The sequence below is a fragment of the Aquarana catesbeiana genome, linkage group LG06, assembly GCF_042186555.1.
Source record: "Aquarana catesbeiana isolate 2022-GZ linkage group LG06, ASM4218655v1, whole genome shotgun sequence".
NCBI classification, from domain to species: Eukaryota; Metazoa; Chordata; class Amphibia; order Anura; family Ranidae; genus Aquarana; species Aquarana catesbeiana.
In genome coordinates, this window is record NC_133329.1 from 300182403 (window position 1) to 300196211 (window position 13809).

Consider the following 13809-nt stretch of genomic DNA (forward strand, 5'->3'; position numbering starts at 1 on the left):
TAATGCAGAAAATCTGGAACAAAGTTAGACAACTTCAGGGGGTCAATGGCTTCACTGGCTACAACCCAATTTGGGACAACAGATATTATAAGAAGTTACAGTCCTTACCGCGCGCCGCACGATGGAGGTCCTTTGGTGTCACACACCTGGTATATATCATCGCGAATGGGAAAATGAGTCCCTTTCCAGAACTACAGACTAAATTTGGGCTTCCCCAATCCATGTATTTCTCCTATTTACAGTTGCATCACGTGGTGAGAATACTGGCAGGCGGTGAACTGTGAATACGGTCCATGGCCCCTGTCTTACACTACATGGTGAAAGTGTTCCATTTTAAGGGCTTCATTTCTAGTTCTTACTCCATGCTTATGTTCATACATCAAGGCAATTTTCCAACTAAAATAGTGACCCAGTGGGAGGGAGATGTGAGTACATTTGGAAAGGAACAATGGGAGGGGGTGCTACACACAATACAGCAGTGCTCTCTCAACACGGCGCAACACCTATCCCAGCTCTTTATTGTCATGCGAGTGCATTTTACACCTGCTAGACTATATAGAATGGGACAAAGAGAAGATGCGGATTGCCCCCATTGCACCAGAAACCGTGGGTATCTGATTCACCTACTATGGCGAAGCCCAAAACGACACCTCTACTGGAGGGGAGTTTTAGTGACCATTAACTGAGCTTTTCAGTTTGATGTTCCCTTAGACCCCAAACAGTGCATCTTAGGCATATTGGAAGACCACATTACGGAAGAAAACCCCAAGCAGGCTATCACGAGGGCTCTCTTCCAAACCCGCAAACTAATTTTCAGACACTGGAAGGCGACTGAGCCTCCCACACTAAATGAATGGGTGACCCAAATGGGGGTAACATTACGGTTAGAAAAATACATTTTCCAACTCAGAGGCCATCCGGGAAAATTCAATCTGGTATGGTCCCCTTGGCTGAATACACCTGGTCTGGCTCCAGTAGACCTTATACTAGACAGAATCCTCAATTAACGGCAACAGTAGAGCAATGTGGAATGGGAAGGGAGGGACCATGGAGGGGGGAAATTATTATGAGTACAGTATGATGTTGGAAGGGAACAGAGTGAAGGGAGTTGATGAGAGGTTCCATGGGATATATTGATAAGTAATGTTGAACCTGTACGTATGTAAATATATCTTCACAAGACTGTACTCTGAAAAGTTTGTGTACTTCCTATGTGAACTTGTTTCAATAAAAACCTTTTTGATTAAAAAAAAAAATAAAAAAAAAGGTTATAAAGATAAACTCATTTGTCAAAAAAATTTACCCTCTTACCTGTCAATTAAGGCCTGAGAGGACAGAAACTATCATCTGTATGCCAACGATCACCCAACTGTAGGAGGTACAAAATGGAGCCCACAAGCAAACTAAACAGGAGCATTTCCCCCAAAGTGCCCCCTAGTTGCAGAAATGCATATATCTCTTGTTTGAGAACTGCATTGACAAGTACAGTGTTATTTGAACTGTATTCCAGGATTTTCTTGTCTTCAATTGACAGAACTTGTTATAATTTAAGACTTTACATAAAGTCTCATAAATCTTTTTATTAAGGTCTTCATGTTATATACAGTCAGGTCCATAAACATTGGGACATCGACACAATTCTAATCTTTTTGGCTCTATACACCACCACAATGGATTTGAAATGAAACGAACAAGATGTGCTTTAACTGTAGACTTTCAGCTTTAATTTGAGGGTATTTACACCCAAATCAGGTGACCGGTGTAGGAATTACAACAGTTTGTATATGTGCCTCACACTTTTTAAGGGACCAAAAGTAATGGGACAGATTAACAATCATCCATCAATCTTTCACTTTTTAATACTTGGTTGCAAATCCTCTGCAGTCAATTACAGCCTGAAGTCTGGAACGCATAGACATCACCAGACGTTGGATTTTATCCATAGCGATGCTCTGCCAGGCCTCTACTGCAACTGTCTTCAGTTCCTGCTTGTTCTTGGGGCATTTTCTCTTCAGTTTTGTTTTCAGCAAGTGAAATGCATGCTCAATCGGATTCAGGTCCGGTGATTGACTTGGCCAATAACATAACATGCATAACATTCCATTTCTTTCCTTTAAAAAACTCTTTGGTTGCTTTCGCAGTATGCTTTGGGTCATTGTCGATCTGAACTGTGAAGCGCCATCCAATGAGTTCTGAAGCATTTTGCTGAATATGAGCAGATAATATTGCCCGAAACACTTCAGAATTCATCCTGCTGCTTTTGTCAGCAGTCACATCATCAATAAATACAAGAGAACCAGTACCATTGGCAGCCATACATGCCCATGCCATGACACTACCACCACCATGCTTTACTGATGAGGTGGTATGCTTTGGATCATGAGCAGTTCCTTTCCTTCTCCATACTCTTCTCTTCCCATCACTCTGGCACAAGTTGATCTTGGTCTCATCTGTCCATAGGATGTTGTTCCAGAACTGTGAAGGCTTTTTTAGATGTTGTTTGACAAACTTTAATCTGGCCTTCCTGTTTTTAAGGCTCACCAATGGTTTACATCTTGTGGTGAACCCTCTGTATTCACTCTGGTGAAGTCTTCTTTTTAATGTTGACTTTGACACACATATACCTACCTCCTGGAGAATGTTCTTGATCTGGCCAACTGTTGTGAAGGGTGTTTTCTTCACCAGGGAAAGAATTCTTCGATCATCCACCACAGTTGTTTTCCGTGGTCTTCTGGGTCTTTTGGTGTTGCTGAGCTCACCGGTGCGTTCTTTCTTTTTAAGGATGTTCCAAACAGTTGATTTGGCCACACCTAATGTTTTTGCTATCTCTCTGATGGGTTTATTTTGTTTTTTCAGCCTAATGATAGTGACAGCTCTTTGGATCTCATATTGAGAGTTGACAGCAACAGATTCCAAATGCAAATAGCACACTTGAAATTAACTCTGGACCTTTTATCTACTCCCAATGGGATAATGAGGGAATAACACACCAGGCCATGGAACAGCTGAGCAGCCAATTGTCCCATTACTCTTGGTCCCTTAAAAAGTCGGAGGCACATATTCAAACTGTTGTATTTCCTACAATGTTCACCTGATTTGGATGTAAATACCCTCAAATTAAAGCTGAAAGTCTGCAGTTAAAGCACATCTTGTTCCTTTCATTTCAAATCCATTGTGGTGGTGTATAGAGCCAAAAAGATTAGAAATGTGACGATGTCCCAATATTTATGGACCTGACTGTAGTTTGAATACCATGTCATACATATATTATTTATCATTGTAAAAGAACATATTCCACGCTTGTTTTTTTAATTTTTTTCAGAAAAAAAACAAAAACTGCTTTGAAAAAAACATGGAAAAAAAATGTTTTTTTTCCCCAATTTTTACTGGCCTTCCCATCTCTAGTTACTACCATTTTCAATATCCCTGTACATTGTGTTGTGCAATTTTGGTTCTGCATGCAGGCAGCCAATTCATTTTAATGAGCTTCCCAACCCACAAATGAAGGGAAAAAAGTACCTTGCTTTTTTCTTAAATATCGCTGCACCAAATAGCACAGTCCTGCAGCACAATGTGATTTGGCTCGCATGAAATTGTGCAACATTTGCAAATGCATTGAGATACCATTAGGAATTAATGGCACCACTGCACATCTGATTAAGAGCAGCGGGTTATGCCTGCGGTTTTTGCATTTCCAATCTGCATTTCTGACCTGCACAAGTGTGAACCTAGCCCAACAGGAAAGAACCCATTACGCAGTTTAAAACTAGACTGCTTTTTGTTCAATTACATTGTGGCTGTTTGTGCTCTTTATAGACTATACGTTAAATAGTTTCCTCCCAATGGTAGAGTCCCTATTTAAAGAATTGTATATTGCAATCATATTCTTCTTTAAGTGATATTAAAGTCTTGTTTTTTTTTTTTTTTTTAAATAACAAAAATGTTATACTTACCTGCTCTGTGCAGTGATTTTGCACAGAGCAGCCCAGCTCCTCCTCTTCTAGGGTCTGTCGCCAGCGCTCCTGGCCCTTCCCTTTTGCTGAGTGCCCCCACAGCAAGCAGCTTACTTTGGGGGCACCCGAGCTGAGCCACTGCTCTATCTGTCCATTCAAACATTCAGTAAACTGGATGGCTTACACAAGATTTGGCTGAACAAGAGATTTGTAAAGTGGTAGAAATATAGTTTTGTCTCTTGAGTAAGTACTCTTTTTAATGCATGCTAGTAGGCTGCTAGCCTTGCTTGCTGAAGCTTGGCATTGCATGCTATTGCTGAGTCTGTGATTTACCAAGACCAAAGCCGATAAACATCCTTTCCCATCCTCAATTCCCTCAGAGGTTCTGCCCCTAGCAAGTAATGTACATTCATACTTTTAGTTCCCAAGTGCATTACTTTATATTTTTCAAGATTAACCTCATTTGCCATATAGCTGTCCACCTCTCTATTTTAACCACTTCAATACCAGGCACTTACCCCCCTTCCTGCCCCAGGCAACTTTCAGCTTTCAGCGCTGTTACTTTTTAAATGACAATTGTGCGGTCATGCTACACTATACCCAAACAAAATTTTTCCCACAAATAGAGCTTTCTTTTGGTGGTATTTGATCACCTCTGCGGTTTTTATTTGTTGCTAAACAAATAAAAAAACACAGAAAATTTTGAAAAAAAAAAGTTTTTCTTTGTTTCTGTTATAAAGTTTTGTAAAAGACTAAGTTTTCGCCTTCACTGATGGGCACTGATAAGCTGCACTGACAGGCACTGATAAGGTGGCACCAATGAGATGACACTGATGGGCAATGACGATGGGCACTGATAGGTGGCACTGATGGGTGGCACTGATATGCAGCACTGATGGGCATTGGTAGGTGGCACTGATGGGCACTCATAGGTGGCACTGGTGGGTACTGATGGGCACTGATAGGCGACACTGATGGGCACTGAAAGGCTGCAATGATGGGTATTTATGAGTGGCACTGATAGGCGGCACTGCTGGGCACTGATAGGCGGCACTGATGTCTGGCACTGATAGATTGCACTGATAGGCATCACCAATGACACTGGCACTGGCGGGCATTAATAATGGGCACTGATTGGCAGCTGCCTGGGCACTGATTGGCATATCCCTGTGGTCTAGGGTGGCATACCTGTTGGGATTCCTTTGTGGGCATCCCTGGTGGTCCTGGCGGCATCCCTGTTGGTCCTGGGTGGGCATCCAGGGGGGCTGCGCTGATAAACAGTCAGCACAGACCCCCCCTGTCAGGCGAGCTGCCGATCGGCTCTCCTCTACTCGCATCTCTCAGACGCGAGTGAGGATAAGCCGATAAACGGCTCCTCCTGTTTACGGCTGATCACGTGGTGAAGAGCCTCCGCCAGAGGCTCTTTACTGAGATCAGTGATGCGGTGTGTCAGACTGACACACTACACCACCGATCATGTGCGCTGCGTGCCCCTAAGGGTGCGCAATGGCGGCTTATCCTGCTGGACATCATATGATGCCCAGTCAGAATAACTGAACCACTTCCCGACCGTCATTTTGCTATAGGTGGCGTGGGAAGTGGTTAACTAGGTCTTCTATCTCCTGTTGTGATGTTTTTACCCTGCTTAGCTTTTATCATCAACAAGCACTGAGATTGAACTATATATTCCAATATCTATATTGTGTTTGAACACATTAAACAGAATTGGTCCTAAGACAGAGCCTTGGGGTACCCCGCTCACAACTAGACCATCCAGAAAATATGCCGCCACCCTCTGGAAGCACTCCTGCAACATGTTTTCTATCTAGGCACATACAATTTTATCAATGCCAAAAGACCTTATTATGTAGATTAATCATTCATGGGGTACTGTATCAAATGCCTTGGTGAAATCTAGATAAATTACATCCACAGGCCTTTCTCTATCCAAACTACAACGTACTTCATCATAGAATGTTAAAAGGTTGGTCTGAAAGGTCTTTCATAAATCCATATTGGTTACTAGCTAATAATTCTGTTCTCAACAACAAATTCTTGGATATGGTGCCTTATCATTCCTTAGAATAGTTTACATACTATTGATGTTAAGCTGATTGGTCTGTAGTTCCAAGTAAATATCTTGTCCATTTTTTGAATACTGGTACCACATTTTCTTTTTGTCAAAAGGCTGGTACCACTCCAGTCAGTATGCTTTCCCTAAGAATTAGAAATAATTACTGGCTATAACATGGCTAAGTTCTTTGACAACTCAAGTACAACTCTTGGGTGTAAGCCATCTGGTCCTGGCAATTTGTTTACATAAGGTTTTTCTAGTCTTTTTTTGAACACTGGTCTCTCACAAGGGTACATTGAGTATAATGTTATTAACATTACTGTCTTGTTTATTATACTAATTCCTTCATATAAACTAGGGCAAAGACTCTATTTAATACAGTTGCCTTCTCCCTGCCACTTGTGACAAACTTCCCTTGATCATCCTTTATGCAGCTAATATGTTCTGACCTATCCTTTTTACTATTAATATATTTGAAATACTTTTTTTTGGATTATTTTACACTCCTCAATAAGCGTGTTGCTTGTAACCTATTTTAACTGTCCTGATCACACTCTTGCATTTCCTATTGTATTATTTGTACTTTTGGAATGCCAATGTTAATACTCTGGCCTTCTATTTTTTAAAGGACAGTTTTTTTCTCATTAATAAGCTTTTTTATGTTAGATTTTGAACGTCCAGGTTTAACTTTTATATGTTCTTGCCCATTGGAAAGCACTCATGGATGATGTTGTCTTTAAAGCACTCCCACTTTTCTTCTGAAGAATTTGATTCCATTTAGGGTCATGTAGTTTGGAGTGCAGCTTAGTGAAGTTGGCTCTTTTGAAATGTAGTGTTCTTGTCCTACCCTCCTGTCTCCTTTTCCTATAATTTATGGCAATAACTACTCTCCGATCACTGTTTCCTAAATTAACCCTTGCGTGGTAATGCAAAACTTGTTTAAAGCAAACAAAACCTGTTATATCATTTAATTTGCTTGTTGTATCAATTCACCTGAAGTATCACTACATTTTTAAACTCTTTATTAAATGCTCCAAGGAACCAAGTGCTCTATACATTTTGATCCATCCCCTGGCTTCTGCCCCTCCCCCCACAGCTTTCCAACCATGCTACTAGCAAGGAGACATATACTGAATAAGAGATGATTGACAGCGCTTGTCTCTGTAGATGAGAACTGCCATTCAGCACAGCAGGTGGAGGGGTCATCTCCATTCATAACCCAAGTGTTGACTGTTTATTCACAAAAGTAAATGCTCAGCCAGCATTGCAGGACTGTGTGAGATATCTGCCTGCACAGTGTATTTTTACCATCAGCTGGCAGATATACTCACTTTATTAGGTACACCTTTTCAATTGCTTGGCAACATGAAATGCTAATCAGCCGATCACATGGCAGCAACTCAAAGCATTTAGGCATCTAGACGTGGTAAAGATGACTTGCTGAAGTTCAAACGGAGCATCAGAATGGGGAAGAAAGGAGATTTAAGTTACTTTGAACATGGCATGGTTGTTGGTGCTAGACAAGCTGGTCTGAGTATTTGAAAAACTGCTGATCTACTGGGATTTTCACACACAACCATCTCTCGGGTTTACAGGGAATGGTCTGATAAAGAGAAAATATCCAGTGAGCCGGAGTTGTGTGGACAAAAATGCCTCGTTGATGGTCAGAGGAGAATGGGAAGACTGATTTGAGATGATTGAAAGGCAATAGTAACTCAAATAACCACTCGTGACAACCAAGGTATGCAGAATACTGTCTCTGAATGCACAACATATCGAACCTTGAAGCAGATGGGCTACAGCAGCAGAAGACTACATCAGGTGCCACTCCGGTCAGTGTCAGCTAAGAAAAGGAAACTGAGGCTAGAATTTTCACAGGCTCACCAGAATTGGACAACAGAAGACTGGAAAAACTGTGCCTGTTCTGATGAGTCTCGATTTCAGCTGCAACATTCAGATGGTAGGGTCAGAATTTGGAGTAAACAACATGAAAGCATGGATCCCTCCTGCCTTGTATCAACGGTTCAGGCTGGTAGGGGTAGTGTAATGGTGTGGGGGAAATTTTCTTGGCACACTTTGGGCCCCTTAGTGCCAGCTGAGCATCGTTTATATGCCATGGCCTACCTAAGTATTGCTGCTGACCATGTCCATCCCTTTATGACTACAGTGTACCCATCTTCTGATGGCTCCTTCCAGCAGGATAATGCACCATGTCACAAAGTTTAAATCATCTCACCATTGGTTTCTTGAACATGACAATGAGTTCACTGTACTCCAATGGCCTCCACACTCACCAGATCTCAATCCAATAGAGCACCTTTGTGATGTGGTTGTATGGGAGATTCGCATCATGGATGTGCAACCGACAAATCTGCAGCAACTGTGTAATGCTATCATGTCAATGTGGACCAAAACCTCTGAGGAATGTTTCCAACACCTTGTTGAAACTATGCAATGAAGAATTAAGGCAGTTCTGAAGGCAAAAGGGAGTCCAACCTGGTACTAGGCCAGTGAGTGTATATCACACAGCACAGCAGCACTGACTGATCTTTTACTATTGTGAGTGAACAGTCATCGCTGTCAGGGCTGTAATTTGGCTCTGCTGGCTGATAGTAAACATCCACTGCACTGACAGATACATCACACAGCCCTACAGCAATGATTGATCTTTTGCCATTGTGAGTAATCATTCAGATGTATTGGGGGGTGTATGATCTACATCAGTTGTCATCAACCCTGTCCTAAGGGCCCACTAACAGGCCAGGTTTTATGTATTAACTTGGGGAGATGCAGATTAGAATACTGCAATCACTGAGCAGCAAATTATATCACCTGTGATGTATTTCAGTTATCTTGCAAACCTGGCCTGTTAGTGGGCCCTGAGGACAGGGTTGACCACTGATCTACAGTATCTACTGGTGCAGTATATCTTTAATAGTAGGCAGCAGATATATCACACAGTCCCACACTACTGACTGCTCATTCATAATTGTAATAGAATAAGAATGCTCATATATTAAAGCGATACTAAAATCTCAGTTTTTAACTTAAAAATAACCAAGATTTCATACTTACCTGCTCTGTTGCCGTGGATTTGCACAGAGCAGTCCAGATCCTCCTCTTCTTGGGTCCTTCTTCGGTGCTTCTACATCCTCCCTCTGGGTTGAGTGCCCCCACAGCAAGCAGATTGCTATGGGTGCACCTGAGCCAAGCCACAGCTCCATGTGTCCATTCAGACACGGGCCGCGGCCCGGCCCCCTTCCTCTCCTCATTGGCCGACTAATTTTGATTGACAGCAGTGGGAGCCAATGGCGCCGCACTGCTGTCTCAGTCAATGAGGAGGGGCTGTCCTGGGCAGCCGAGACACTCCTACAACATCCTGGATAAAGAGGGGGCTCAGGTAAGTATTAGGGGGGCTGTTGCACACAGAAGGCTTTTTATCTTAATGTATAGAATGCATTAAGATAAAAAAAAAACCTTCTGCCTTTACAATCACTTTAAACTTCAGCCTGGGATGGAGCTACAGAACAGAACAAATAGAAAAATATGTATAATATTCTATTATTATATTATTATATTTAAACCAATGCATGGATCTTACCAGGGCCTAGTGCTGTCTCAGTGAGGCCATAATGTATTTATTATACACGTATCTATACCTGATTGTAAATTCTGGGAATAGTAGATCTAGCCAAAGTTCATTTTTTGTGTGCTCCTTTCTGTAAAAACCATGTTAACATTTTTGTAGGCAGTCATTGGAGTTGTTACTTATCAAAAAGACTCATCAACACACAGAGGTTTGTACCATATTTTATTGAATTTCATTTATATTAAATTAAAAATATATTTCTGACAGATTTAACAAAATTCAGAACAGGTTTCAAATTGTTCAGCTAGGATGATATGGATGGCATGAAGAAAAAAGCAAAGTGATGCCTGACTTGTGTCCCGAAAAAGAGAGTGAATTGGCTGCAGCACAGTACATGAGAGCTACTTGATGCTTCACGTTCAGGCTCGCTGCATGTGCACAGCAGATGTTTCAAAGTCTGTCTCAAGTTACAGGGTCACATGAACCTCTGCTGGGAGTTTAAACACCATGAATTAACCAGCATCTTTAAATAGTTCATCTGCTTATTACATCCCATTAATTCTCACCAGTATCTGACCTAATGTCTTAGCCTAAACATCTTTGTTTATTAAACACTTTGCCGACCAACAGTTTGCAATATGTGCACTTCAGGCAGCCACAAGATATACTATCCGTAACCTGCAGTTCTGGTGTTCTGTTAGTACTAGAGGTCCCAGCAATAACTGAAAGCTTTTAGCTGCAAACAGTCACAATGTCAAACTAGCACAGGCATTAGGATTGATTTACTAAAGGAGTAGATCATGTTTACTTTTGACTTGCACACGATTGGATGTTGCAAACAAAATTTTCGCCACATTCACTAACCAAAATAAAGTGAAGATTAAATTAATTAAAATATTGGAAATAAACATGCTCTACACCTTTAATAAATCAACCTCAATGTGTGAAAGTTGCTATGGCATGTTGGGACCTGCAGTTTCCTAAAAATCATGATCCAGCATTATAAGTTCTTAAAGCAAGACTACTAACTTATCATATGGCTAAAGAGCTATGCAGATATAGCTAAAGTATAACTAAAGGCAAGACTTTTTTTTAGTTTTGAATAAAGTGAAGAGGGATTAGAACACCTGTCAGGTTTTAAATTCCTGTCTGTGTTCCCGTTAGGGAGATTCACCCTCTCTGTGAGGTTAATTCGCTGAAGGCAAATGGACTGTCCACTTTGCAATGGAAGTTGCACGTTGCAAGGGGATTTTCCCCAGAGCTTAGTGAATGTGGTGAAATTCCACTTTCCAAAGAATACCCAACCATGTGCAAGGAATTAAAAAAAAAAAAAAATCATGTTTGCTTGTATATGATTAGTTGATTGAAGTCACCAGTCATACACTAAGCTCTGAGGATAATATCCTTGCAAAGCGCAACTTCCCTTGCAAAGAGAACAGTTTATTTGCCTTTAGTAAATCAACCCATATTTGTCCCGGTGACTGTTATAAGCAACAGTCAAAGTGAAAGAAACCCCAAAATTTTGAGTTATCACAAGACTAAGATCAGAGGGGAAAGTTTTCAATGGGGACACTAATTCTGGTGACAAGGGGTTTCCCTTACTTTGGAGGGTTTTCCTTACACTTTTTGTTGTGGCTATCAACCAGGAAGTTGGTTTTATGTGTTTCAGCCCAATAATATATGGATTAATATGCAATTGATGTTTTTATCAATGTATTCGAATATTTGTTTTTTGTACCAATAAAATGTATGTTCATTTATGTCTTTTTGATGCAACTCTTTGGGTACCGAGATCCATTTCTTTATTTCTTATCTGGGGACACAGTGGGGGTTGCCTCCAACGTTTTCTCACTTATGATTATAAGGATGATGGTACCCCTCCACATTTAATTAATTAATTTAAATTATTTTAATAACTATCACAGGACCTCCTTTTAGAACCAGGAAGTAAAGAAAAATCTCTATAATGGACACAGATGGAAAAAAACTGGTAATTAATATATATATATATATATATATATATATATATATATATATATATAACAGGTGTTATAACCCTCTCTTACTCTGTTCAAAATGAAAGAAAAAGTTATGGCTTTAGTTCTATTTTAACAATATAGCCATGGAAATCTCTGCTTTGTATGACAAATGGTGCATTATTTAATAGTTATTCTTCTCTTAACTAATGAGAATTGAAAGCTAGTTCAAATTTTTTTAGCGGGAATTTAAAAAAACAAACAAATGTGATTGTAGGGTTTATTGAAGGTGCTATGCTTCAACCCTTTGAATGGACTTTATTATATGGAATGGTTTAGCCCTCAGATCCAGGCACTTCTGGGCAGCAACACAGGTGACCAATATACCTCACTTTTTCTGCTTTTCCCTCATCCTGTTTGTACCATGGGATCGAAGGGCTAAGACCATCCAAATTGATGTAACATATGCGACAGAAGCACCAATGTATCAGGATTGTTGAACTAATAGGCCTTGGTTTTACAGTGAGTGAAATTGCCCTTACGCTTTTAGAAATGGAGGATGCAGGTTTCTATGTTGCTGCACAAAGGCATATGAAGCTATCGTTCATCGTGAACAGCCACAAATAAGACGATTCAAAGTTCTACTAAATATGGTAAATGAAACACCCAGAAAGTTCTAAGTGACCCCTAACACTACAAGAACACTGAGTCAATATGTTGAAATACAATCCCTTTACTCCACGTGCTGAATCAGCAAGTCAACTATGCATTGCTCAATAGACAACTTGAGGTTAATTAATGTGACACTTAGTGACCATAGACCCAATACTATACTAAACCTGCTTTATTTATGTGCTTCTTCTTCTTCTACATTCAGGAATGTCAACTGCAATGTTAACTGCAGATAAAACCCTGAATATACTAGAGGTGCCCTACCTTACTTTATGAAATATCAATCGCCTCTGGTAAATATTAATCTTTACTGAGCAGGAACAAAGCCTTATGATGAAAATGATACCCAACAATTAGGGGGAGAACATACTTATCTACATTTCTGAAACAGGGAAGATCTTTTTGGCAATTTGTTGATTATGTATTTTTTTTTCTCTTGAAACAAGATTCTATAAGTTAGTATAATTTTTGGCCGATATAAACAGCACTTATGTATAAAAAAAAGATTTGTAAGTATCTGAATTTGACTTGGTATCATCCTCTTGTAATCCCTTGTGTTGTGGCTCTCAGACCAGGAGAGGGAGGGTATGGTATGTTGGAAATGGTATGTTGCTCCGGTATGTTGCACACATGTGCTGTCAGGGAACATAGTGGAAGAAGGGGAAAGTAGTGTAAGCAGAGGCATGGCCTTATGGGTCTGTTGCTTGTTCCTGTTCATTTATAAGCTGGAGTCAGAAAAGTGACCAACAAACAAAGACTTAAGTCAGGTCACAAGCCTGGCTGTATAGTCTGGCAGGACTAGTTGGATAAAACAGATCAAATGACAGGTAAAGCAGATCTCTTAAATATTTTCCAAATGTGTATTTAGCTGTTTGCCCGGAGTTCAGTTTTAAAGTGGTTATAAATCTCTGACATGAAATATGAACAAAGCACATCACTCTATAGTGTGTACTTGTCCCAATCCAAAACACCAAGTGTCATTTCTTTCTGCTGCCTCATTAACTATGCTATCTGCATGAGTTGCTTCTGACAAGTTGTCCTGACAGCTCCAGCACACAGCCTGTGATTGACAGCATCAGCTCTATTCCTGTGTTCTGCGTGGGGGGGGGGGGGGTATCCCTTCCCCACAGTCAGCTCTCATTGAACTCTAAAAATTGTAAATTCAGCTCCCCGCCTCCTGCTTTCTGAAAGCTCAATACGCTGTATAAATTCTACCTTTTGAACAGCTGTAGAGAAGAAAGGACTGCAGATAAACAGGTACATGTAGGAGGATTTGTCCTTTCTCTGTGTATCTCCTGAGGCCAGTAACTGCACTGGGTTTATGTAAGGGTTTATAACCACTTTAATAACAGTGCAATAAGCAATGCTGTGTAACAATCTGCAAAAATACCCTATATAAACTGACAGCAAGTTAAACCTCCCTGGTGGTATGAATTTATGTCAGATTTTTGATGCTGTAAGCAGTACATTGTTTTGCATAGAATTTTGGCGTTTTATATTGTAGGCCTGTAATTCTTAGGAATAACTCACTTAAATCTGTCCAAA